At 37.9% G+C, this 12,458-nt stretch overlaps 1 pseudogene; it reads left to right on the plus strand.

Moving 5' to 3' along the window:
• The first annotated feature begins 3,543 nt into the window (after window positions 1–3,543).
• Window positions 3,544–12,458, plus strand: part of LOC126068417 (HLA class II histocompatibility antigen, DR alpha chain-like) — a 72,708-nt pseudogene continuing 63,793 nt past the window's right edge.

Here is a 12,458-nt window from a genome sequence, read left to right on the forward strand (position 1 = left end):
ACCTGGACAATGAGTAAAGAAGATGGAAGAAGAATTGATCCTTTTGAATTATGGTGTTGGAGAAGAATATTGAATATACCACGGACTGCCAGAAGAATAAACAAATCTGCCTTGAATGAAGTACAGCCAGAATGGTACTTAAAATTAAGGATGGCGAGACTTTGTCTCATGTACTTTGGACGGTTATCAGGAGGGACCAATCCCTGGACAAGGACCTCATGTTTGGTAAAGTAAAGGGTCAGCGAAAAAGAGGAAGGCCCTTAACAAGATGGACTGACACAGTGGCTACAACAATGGGGTCAAGCATAACAACGATTGTGAGGATGGTACAGGACGAGGCAGTGTTTCGTTCTGTTGTACATAGGGTCGCTATGAGTCGGAACTGACTTGATGGCACCTAACAACCACAATACTCCATTCAGACAAGAGCCACCTTCTCTGCATGGCTTCTATTTTTTGGTTAAAATTTTGTTCACTCATCCACGACACTCAGTGTTGAAATTTTAATTACTTAGCGCTCTTTTTGATCATTTCTACAACCTTCCTTATCCTGTCAATCAGCAAGTCCTAGTGATTGTTCTTCACATTTCTTTATTTCTTTTCTTCATGTTTCTTGTCTTCTTAATTCTCTTCAGCAAGAGTTTTGCAGATTTGTAAACCAGGACCTTTACAATGATTTCTCACCAAATACATTAAATGAACCGTCTTCAAGTTTTCAGTCTCTCATCCTCCAAGTTTAAGAGTAGAAGAGGACTGCTATACAGACATTCTTACCATCTACAGAAACGTGCAGAGATCACACTTACTGGAGAAACATTTCCAAATAATGCTACCTATTCCCAAGGACTCATAGCGACCCTATTTTTTTTTGGTATTCTCAAGGAAATGGTGGCAGGAATAACTGCACTATTGTCCGGACTTGGTCAGTTCTCAAAACTCTAGCCCCTAAGTTACCTCCTAAATCTTTAGTAGGAGAGAATACCTTGAGGACTCAGAGTTCTAGGGAATACAAATGGGAAAGGAAGCTAAAGTAAGGAGATTGAGGTTCTCAGAACTCAAACCTCATGAACATCCAGACTTGACCTGGATCCAGTTCTCATTTCTAAGCTCTAACTCAAATACACCCAAAAAATATTATCCCTGGTGATATATATTACATTTATTATTAGTATTAAAAAATTTTTTTTCATTCAGTTCTATGGTCTTGTCAGTGTGTTAACTAAAAAACAAACCCATTGTTGTCAATTCCAACTCATAGCAACCCTACAAGATAGAGCAGTACTGCCCCACAGGGTTTCCAAGGAGGAGCTGGTGGATTTGAACTGCTGACTTTTTGGTTAGCAGCCAAGCTTTAAACCACTGTGCCACCAGGGCTTGTCTATAGGTTAGAGAAAGGAAATATAACAAATTATGTTTTCCAGACTCTTTTTGCTCTCAGGTTTCTGAATGTTGCATATGTTTGCCAGTGAAGCTTACTATTATGAGATTTGGAAAGTGGAAGTTAGGCAGAAGCCATCTTATGCAGTGGACTCCTGGGTTTCACAGACATGAGTTTTGGCAGCAGCCTTGTATTCCCAAGACATTCCACTCCCTTGGGGCTCTAGAGGAGCTGTGACATCTGCAGTGGCTTCCAACAGATTCCTGGCTTCTTAAAGTTAGGGTTCTGCACTGACTTCTGCTCCTCAAGACTTCCTAACTGTGGTAAGGCACAATTTTCTGCAATACATATTCAATTTTGTTTAAAATGCCTACAGTGATTTCTGAGATTCCTTGCAATTTATTGTCCCCAAGAAGTCTTCATTCAGTGACCCTCAGAGATTCCCTCAAACACACTGAAAGCTAGAGTTTCAGAGAGAATAGGGAAACATTAATGGTGTACAAACGGCAATTGCTGTCCTATCACAGAGGAAAGGAACTTTTCTAACGTCTCCCAAATTTAATAGCCTTGTGAGAAAACCAACCAGTGTTTTAGGACTAAACAATACCATAAGTTGCCGAGCAACATCTTGGATTCAAGATTCTAATACAACATGTAAAATATCTTTCTGTAAAATATTTTTAAATTCACCATATATTCACTGAGTACCTTCTAAAAACCAGGCATTATGACAGCTAGCAAAGAGTAGGCATGGAAAAATTAACTTGGCTTTGCCCCCAGACATAGGATTAGACTCTCAGCATAGACTGATACTGTAGAACTCCCAATTGGCCCATTCTCTGCCTCTTCGATAATTCTAGGGCTGAACTGTACTGTGGGTCTCCTCTTAGTGATAGAGGAGTCAGTGTCAAAGGATGTTCAAAGCCCTTAGATGTGATCAGATAATGTGAGTCTCTTTAGGGTGTTTGCCTCACAACTTGTGAAACAAGCTGCATAGCAGAATAAGGTCATGTGTCATGACTGATGTTAAAAGACGGACTCACCACCTGATGGGCCACTTCACTGCCAGGTTTGCCTTCATTAGTAACATTTGGATCTCAACGCTTTCAACTGTCCTTTCTATGCATGGTCGAACATATTCCTTTCTACTCTACTGGATTTTCAGAAACATGAGAGTCAGAGTGTCATAACTTTCAGTCTTTTCTATGGTTGGTAAACATTGAAATATAGTCCCTGAATCAGAACTTCAATAGCCTTATGACGTGATGGAAGGAACGATAAAGCTCTCCTGCGGTTCATTGTCTCTAGCCTTCCCAGTAAAATGCAGTCTTTTCAAGTTAATCCACCATATTAGGTGACCTGGGTCCTCAAATGAGATGTGTCTCCTACTGTTGACTTTGACCTCTGGTCATATTTAAGATGGTAGGGATTAAGAGAAGGTACTCCTTTTACAGCCCACAGTTTTCAGTAATCACTTCCTGTGTTCCAAAGTATAGCTTTCCATCCCTCGCCACTTGTTGAAACTCAGAGTTTCTCCTTTGAGATTTTGTAAGGATAGCATGTTTCCAGATATCCCAAGCTCTTGGGCTGAGTTGGCAATCCTAAGTTTTAGGAAACTAGAGGAGAAACATGAAGCAATAAACCTTGTCACATATTCCTGCCAGGATTCAGGCATTCTCCATGGCCTGACAGTTCACCTGCTCTTTAGGTGTTTTGTTGTCTCTAAAAAAGCTCCTCAGCTTTCACAGCACAGAGGCATGATCTGTACTTGGCTCTCATTTTAGGATGCTTCCATTGATTCTATCCTCACTAATGTGCTTCAGGTATATTCCTTTCCAGGGCTTAGTCTGGGATGGAAGAATCTATGAGTGATTCCCCAATATTGTCAAAAACTTTATTATTTGTTTGCGTATTTGTGTGATTGATTAAGGACTTTTCTTTGTATCTAATGAAGTAAATAATATGTCCTTTCTTGGGCTCTTTACTTGAACCCTTTCCTTAGCAAGAGGAATGTCATCTCAAAGAATTTTTCTGATTGGCCGCAGCTCAACTGAGCTGAATTTTAACTGTGCTGTACTCTATTATACCCCAAATCTCTTTTCTTCTTGTCTGTATTGCCTCAATCTTGAGCTCTACTGGCTTCTGTCAAAGCATGCATGAAGGCAATGGCCCGAAGTGGAGTCCTGGTACTAGTATTTTTCACTGTGGCTGTCCTGATGAGCTCTCATCAATCATGGGCTACCAAATGTAGGAGCTGAGAGAACCAAAATTAAAGACAATAGGCTCTGAGATCATTAGAGAAATGAACTGTGGTCACCATGAGTTGGATTTGACTTGATGGCAGCTGTTTTATTTTATTTTTTTGTGAATCTAGTCAACATATTGTGAGCACAGACATTGTATTGAAAATCACTAGAAGGAAGATCACCAAAGAGCAACAGTCTACACAGGGATGTGGGGAACACAGAAGTGATGATATAAATTCCATCTAATTTTCCCCTTCCTATGACAGTGATGGAAACCCTGGTGGCATAGTGGTTAAGAGCTATGTCTGCTAACCAAAAGGTTGGCAATTCGAATACATCAGGGGCTTCTTAGAAACTCTATGGGGGCAATTCTACTCTGTCCTATAGGGTTATTATGATCAGAATTGACTGGATGGCAACAGGTTTGGTTTTTTGGTTTTATGACAGTGATTATTCACCCTACAGTGGGTCTTACAGTGATCTGAGGTCACTGTTATATTATGATGTTTCCCAGATAGGAGAAAAATGAATGAGGAATTGAGGAATTTGATATTTTTTCCTGCCATCTCTAGAGCAAACATGTCGTATTGTGAAGATGTGTTGTGAATAAGCATTCTTAATCCACAGTTACTCCCACAGATGGTCCCATGTATACTGAAAATACGCAAAGTAGTGACCTAGCTCTTTCATCACGAAGGCAATTGTAGTTTCCATTGCCCAGAAAGAGCCGTATAAGATGATGATCACCTGAAAATATAGAGTCTCTTCTGTTAGATTGGAAAGGGAAGCTAGAATATTTGTGTGTGTGTGTGTGTGCGTGCGCACGCGTGTATGTGTGTTGAGAGCTGCAAATGTTAAATTAATTCCTAGGCTTATTAATATACAATCAAACCTTAAAATACGTCTCCTGTCTCTGAAGAATAAGTAAAGAAAGAATTTCCATCCTGTTTATGCACACCATAGAGCATCCATACCCTCCAACTGTAATTTTCCATTTTCAAGTTGATTATTCCTTTGGTGCTGATTATTCTCAATATCAACTACAATAGAATGCAGTATGTCTCATAACGATAGTCCCAATTTAAGGAGCATTAAGATACAAAAGTGCATTGCTGAGGTCAATCCAAACATAATCCTTCTCATAGAGGTTTCTATGGTGTGTTGTTGTTGTTAGATGCCGTCAAGTCGGTTCCAACTCATAGTGATCCTATGTACAACAGAACAAAATAGTGCCTGCTCCTGCACCATCCTCATGACCATTGTTTTGCTTGAGCCCATTGTTGCAGCCACTGCGTCAATCCACCTCGTTGAGGATCTTTCTTTTTTCTTTTTTTGCTGACCCTCTACTTTACTAAGCATGATATCCGTCTCCAGGGACTGACCCCTCTGATAACATGTCCAAAGTATGTGAGAAGAAGTCTCACCATTCTTGCTTCTAAAGAACAGTCTGGCTGTACTTCTTCCAAGTTCCAAGTTTGTTCATTCTTTTGGCAGTCCATGGTATATTCAATATTCTTCACCAACATCATAATTCAAAGGATTCATAATTCAATTCTTCTTTGGTCTTTCTTATTCATTACCCATATTTCACATGCATATGATGGTGCGGTGTAGAGCTAGGTAAATGGGTGATCTACAATACCAGAAGGTCTCAATCTTAACTTTCTGGATATTCCAGGCTCCTGTTATATTTTCCTTAAAAACAAAGCAGCCTCTGACCCTAAATAGTGACCTGAGCTTGTTGTAGGCCTGATATATACTAGTAAATTACTTACCTTGTCCCATTTAACCTTCAAAACAAACCTATGGAAGAAGCAAAACCATGACTCAATTATAATTAGAAAACTAACGTAAACAAAAAACCCATTGCCATCGAGTTGATTCAGCTACAAGTAAATAGGTAGAAAATTTTGTCAAGATGCTCCGCAAGTAAGCAGCTGAATAAGAATTCAAGATTTGACTTAATTCTAGAATTCCAGAATTTAAACAGTGTTTCCCTCTTCTTAGAGTACAGTGTTCTGAGAAAGACTTGCCCTGGAACTCTGACTTATTAATGTATTTAAAGCCTCCATAAAAAGAGTGAGAGAACATTTCTCTTTTAGGGACCTATGCTGGATTGTTTGAAAGGGTCTTATTTCTCAGCTAGTAACATGGAACCAGACAACAGCTTCACAAGACTCTGGGCTTTTTAGCCCTTATCACCTTCAATCCACCCTCTCTAACTCTGCCCCCTTCTATCTCCTCTTCAGCACTGTTCAACAAGCATATCCTTCACTCAGGCCTCAGCTTTCCAAACTTGCTTCTAGTGCCCCTCACTCCTCCATTCCACTGGGTCCTATCCCTCTCCACCACCTCCTGCCCACATGTTTATGTCTCACGTCTTGGGTTCTTCTTCATCTCTCTCCTCATTCCCACCCAAACTCCTTTTCTTGCCTTTTCATAGGAGCATGTGAGCATTCAGTCCACGTTCTATCAGGTCCTTGGCCAATCAGGCGAATTTATGTTTGACGTTGGTGGTGAGATTTTCCAAGTGAATACGTAAAAGAAAGAGACGGTCCGTCAGCTTAAAGATTTTGAACGTTTTGCCAACTTTGAGGCTCAAGGTGTGATTCCTAAGGCTGTGTGTCAGTTTGGCTTGGCCATGAGCCTCAGTGGTTTGGCCATTATGATGTAGTTTGGCAGTTATATGATGATGTGATCATTTCCATGATAAGATTTGATGTAATGTGATCATCTTCATAATGGGATCTGCTGTGAGTAGCCAATCAGTTAAAAGGGAGATTCCTTCGGCATGTGGCCTGCATTGAATAATATGTGGGCTTTCTGGCAAGTCTTGGGGGCTTTTGCTCGCTCTGGATCCTGCAACTGGCTCCGTTCATCTGACCTCTGGTTCTTGTGATTTGAGCTAGCAGTTTACCTGCTGTCTTGCCTACCGATCTTGGGATTTGTCTATCTTTGAAGCATGTGAACAAGAGCCTTGCTGTCTGACCTGCCCATCATGGATTCGCCAGCCCAATTGCTGAACCAATATTGATACATTATTATTGACTGAAGTCTACAGTTCACATTGGTTCACTCTGTGTTGTATAATCCTATGGGTTTTGACAAATACATCACGTCATGTGTTCACCATTGCAGTATCACATAGAGTATTTTCACTGCCCTAAAAATGCCCTGTGCTCCACCTATTAATCTTTCTCTCACCCCCTGAACCCCTAGTCACCACTGATCTTTTTGTTATCTGTATGGCTTTGCCTTTTTCAGAATGTCATATAGTTGGAATCATACAGTATGTAGCTTTTCAGACTGGCTTCTTTTGCTTCATAATATGCCTTTAAGGCTCTTCCATGTCTTTCATAGCTTGATAGCTCTTTTCATTTTTTCACTAATGACACTCCATTATATGGAGGTACCACTGGTTTTTTAATTCATTCACCCATTGAACAGCATCTTGGTTGCTTCCAATTTTTGGCAATTATAAATAAAACTTCTATAAATGTTTGTGTGCAGGTTTTTGTGTGGACATAAGTTTTCAACACACTTGGGTAAATACCTAGGCGTGTGATTGCTGGATTATATGGTAAGCCTTTGCTTAGCTTTGTAAAAAATTGCCAGACTGTCTTCCAAAGTGGCTGATCAGTTTGCATTTCCACTATTAATGAATGACAGTTCTTTTGTTTCACACCCTTTCCAGCATTTGGCATTGTCGGTGTTTTGGATTTTAGCCAGAAAGCCACTTTATAAAAATTTTTTATTTTGAAGGAATTATAGTTACACAGGAAGCTGCAAAGACAATACAGAGACATCCCACGAAAACTTCACCCAGTTGTTCCACACAGTTATACTCATTGCTGTTGAGCCGATTCCGACTCTTAGTAACTCTTTAGGACAGAGTAGAACTGCCCCATGGGGTTTCCAAGGCTGTAATCTTTATCAAAATTAGAAAACTGACATTGGTACAATGGCTGTGCATAGTTCTTTGTCATTTTATTCCACGTGCAGTTTGTGTAACCATCGCCACAATCAAGCACAGACCTATTTCCTCACCACACAGGTCTCTCATGCTCCCCCTTTGTAGTCACAGCCACCGTCCTGCTCACACTCCCACCTAACATCTGACTACCACTAATCTGCTCTCTGTCTATAATTTTGTCATTTTGAGAGTGCTACATAAATGGAATCATACAGTAGGTTGTTGTTTGAGATTGGCTTTTTTTCGCTCAATGAAATGCCCTTAGGATCTATCTAAGTTTCTGCATATATCAATAGTTTGTTCTTTCTTTATTGCTGAGTAGTATCTGGTGGTATGGTTGTGCCACAGTTTGCTTACCTATTCACCTATTGAAGCACATTTTAGTTATGTCTACTTTGGAGCTGTTACAAATAAAACTGCTCTGAATATTCATGTAAGATTTTTGTGTGAACATAAGTTTTAATTTCTCTAGGATAAATGTCCAGGAGTCTGATTGCTGGATTGTGTGGTAAGCGTATTTTTAGTTTTTAAAGAAACTATTATCCAGATGGTCTTTATAGTTTACATTCCCACCATCAATGTGTGAGTGATCCAGTTGCTCCACATTCTCATCAGCATTTATCATTGTCAGGATTTTTTTTTTTTAACTTTAGCTGTTCTAATAGATGTATTGTGATATCTGATCATGTTTTCTATTTGCATTTCTCTAATGGTTGATGGGAAACCCTGGAGGCATACTGGTTAAGTGCTACGACTGCTAACCAAGAGGTCGGCAGTTCGAATCTGCCAGGCGCTCCTTGGAAACTCTATTGGGCAGTTCTACTCTGTCCTATAGGGTCGCTATGGGTCAGAATCGACTCGATGGCAGTGGGTTTTAATGGTTGATGATGGTGAATATTCTTTCATCCTCTTTGAAAAAATGCCTCTTTATGCCTTTTGGCTATGTTGAAGTTGAATTTTTTTTACTGTGGATTTTTGGGGGACAAATTTATGTTTTATTTATGTTAAAAAATCAGATTTTCATAGCTCTCTATGTAAAACCCTTTGCCGTCAAGTCGATCCCGACTCATAGCGACCCTATAGGACAGAGTAGAACTGCCCCATAGAGTTTCCAAGGAGTGCCTGGTGGATTCGAACTGCCAGCCTTTTGGTTAGCAGCTGTAACACTTAACCACTACGCCACCAGGGTTTCCTATATAATAGGGATAAAAAGTACATATTAATGCAATGTATATGAAGCTACATACCTCTTAAGTAATAATATTCACTAGTATATAATGTTATTACAGGATCATATTCTTATGTTCTTTTCTTATAGTGGTAAATATATAGGTGATGAAACATTTGTAATTTCTACAACCCTCACATGTATAGTTTTGAGAGTTCTTTATATTTTCTGGATTCCTGTCCTTGTGAGGTACGTGGGTTGCAAATATTTTCTCCTATCTGTAGCTTATCTTTTCATCCTCTCAGCAGAAAAGCTTGCAGAACGAAAGTTTTTAATTTTGTAAAGCCCCATTTATTGATGTTTTTCTTTTACGGATTGTGCTTTTGGTGTCATGTCTAAGAACTCCTCACCAAGCCCTAGGCCCTAAGGATTTTCACCAATGTTTTTTTCTAAAAGATTTATAGTTTTACATTTAAATTTATGATCTATTTTGTGTGAATTTTTGTATAAGCTGTGAGAATCAGGTGGAGTTTCTTTTTCTTTTTTCTCTCTCCTTTTTTCCTATGGATATTCACTTGCTTCAACACCATCATTTGAAAAGACCATCCTTCTACCATTGAATTTGGTTGCACCATTGTAAAAAGTGAACTAGGCATACTGGCGTGGGTCTATTTCTGGACTGTCTATACTGTTTTATGTTGGAAGCCCTGGTGGCGTACTGGTTAAGTGCTAAGGCTGCTAACCAAAAGGTCGGCAGTTTGAATCCACCAGGCACTTCTTGGAAACTCTGTGGGGCAGTTCTACTCTGTCTTACAGGGTCGCTATGAGTCGGAATGACTCAATGGCAATGGGTTATACTGTTTTATGGATGTGTGTTTCCATTCCTCTGCAAATACCAATAAACCTTGATTACTGTGGTTATATAAGTATTATTAGAGTGATTCTTCCAACTTTATTTTACTATATCAAATTTGTTTTAGTTATTCTAGTTCCTTTGCTTTTCCATAAATATATTTTAGAATAACTTTGTCTACATGTACTATACATTTTTGCTAGGATTTATATAGAAATTGTATTAAACCTGGATATCAGTTTGGGGAGAATTGACATCTTTACTATGTTCAGTTTTTTAGTCAATGAACATGGTATGTCTTTCCATTTAATTAGATATTGTTTTGTTTCTTTCATCAGCACTTCAGCATACAAGTGCCATACATGTTTTGTTAGGGTTATACTTAAGTTTCTTTTTTCTTTTATTTGAGTGACTTTAAATGGTATTATATTTTTTGTTTTAATTTTTATGTCTTTATTGCTGTATGTAGAAATTGAATTGATTTTTTGTTGATCTTGAATCCTGCAAACTTGCTGAACTCCCTTATTCTAAGAGGTTATTTTTTGTAGGCTCTTTGAGAATTTTTATGTAGACCATCATGTCAGCTGAGAATAGGAATAGTTTTCTTTCTTTCTTCATGGTCTGCATATGTTCTGAGCAGGGGTGGATTATCCGATAGGGAAGATAAGCACGGTGATTACCTTGCTTACCAGATCATTCGTAGTGAACAATTTCACATGGGTTTCATGTGGTGAATTTTTTAATTCATGTGAAATATTTTGCTACAGATTAGTAAGTATGCACAAGAAAGCCTGTGCTTACCTTGCTGACTGGCTAATCCACCCCTGGTTCTGACCACCTTCTATTCACCCTATTTATGAATAATCCTACCATAAATAGTATAGGATAGCCCAATGCACAACACCCAACTTTGACCGATGAGAATGACAGTTTATTATTCACATATACACACAGCTCAGGTGAGGGGGACAACAACTACCATATATAAAAAGGATAATACATCATGATCAAGTTCATTTTATTCCAGAAATTCAAGGTCATTTAAACATTCGAGAATCAATTAATGCAACCCACTACATTAACTGACAGAAAGAGAAAAGGCATATGACCATCTTGAGAGAAATCAAAATCCATTCCTGATTCTTTTTAGAAAAATATATTAGCAAACGAGAAAAAGAAATTTTCTCAATCTGAGAAAAGATAGCTAGCTACCTTACTGTACACATCAGATTCAGTGGTTAAATATTTAAAGTTTTTCCCTTCATATCTGGAGTAGTGGAAATTGCAGACAAAGAAAAATAAATAAATAATATATGGATTGCAAGAGAGGAGAAGTTTGCAATCACTTACTCTTTTAAATTCAGGCAGCCTCTGGATTTTGAACGAGATTTGTTCCTAAGACTGTCTTTAGTCGAATTTGTACATAAGCGGAAGAGTTGGGTATGGTTTATATGTAACTTCAATTAGTCAAATGTTTGTCATAGTATATAGTATATAGAGTGCCTTTTATGCATAAAAGCATTAAAGAAAGACTTCCAGATACATTAAAATAGGTTTAACATAATACAATAATATTAATAATATTTTGATGTACACAGTATAGTAGCACTCCTTTGTTGTTACAAACCATTGTATGTACCTCAAATTTTTAATATAATAGGCTTTATGGGGGTTGGTTCACAGCTACGGGTTGCAGTTAAGTCTAAGGTCCTAACTTGTATCTTGTAAATTATCATGTACTTAGAAAATAAAAATTATAGACTCACTAAGATTTAATAAACAAATTTAGCAATGTTGCTGGATACAAGCTAATATACGTAAAGCAATGATATTCTGCTCTACCAGAAACAAATAGAAAACAGGGTCAAGAAAATGATACCATACACAATAAAAAAAAAAGTTTTTTTTTTTTTTTTAAATAGCATCCAATTATTTCAGATATCTAGGAATAAATCTAACAAAAATGAATGGGATTTCTATACTGAAAACTATAAAACATTATTGGGAGAAATTAATAGAACTAAATAAAGAGAATTCCCAATTCAAGAATTGTAAGACAAGTATTTTATGATGTTCATTCTCTCCAAATCTATACTTGGTAAAATTCCACTGAAAATCATGGCAAGGTGTTTTGTTTGCTTGCTTGCGTGCTTGTTTTGTTTCTTTACGTTCCTTTTCTTTTTAGGTGGTAAGGAAATTGTCAAGCTGAACTTAAAAAATTTATATGCAAATACCAAAGTCTTAGATTAGCCAGGGAAATTTTGAAAAGTAAGAACAAAACTGGAGGAAATTCAGTACAGGACACCAAAAAAAAAAAAAAAAAAATTCTGACTCACAGCAGCCCTATAGGACAGAGTAGAACTGCCCCATGGATTTGCCAAGGAGTGCCTGGTGGATTCGAACTGCTGAGCTTTTGGTAAGCAGCCGTAGCTTCTAACCACTGTACCACTAGGGTTTCCACAAGACACCAAGACCTACTATAAAGCTATATTAGTTAATATGATGTGATATTGTCTTAAGTGTAGCAAACTAGAAAGAGAAACAAAACAGAAATTCTAGAAACAGACACCTTTCAAATACAATGCCCTGGTCTGTGGTGACACTGCATAGCAATGTAAGAAGAGATGGTCTTTAAACAAAAATTTATTAGCTCTTTTAGATATCCATTTGAGAAAGAATTGCAATGCCACCTATTCAAACCAACAATAAAGATCAATTCCACATAAATCAAAAATATTTATTATTATTTAACATTGAAGCAAACTAAGTCTTAAATTTCCTTTGAGACATGATTTTATTAATAATTACAATTTCTTTATCAGATGTAGGACTATGCAGAT

The sequence above is a fragment of the Elephas maximus genome, chromosome 1 (genome assembly GCF_024166365.1).
Source record: "Elephas maximus indicus isolate mEleMax1 chromosome 1, mEleMax1 primary haplotype, whole genome shotgun sequence".
In the NCBI taxonomy this organism is placed as follows: Eukaryota; Metazoa; Chordata; class Mammalia; order Proboscidea; family Elephantidae; genus Elephas; species Elephas maximus.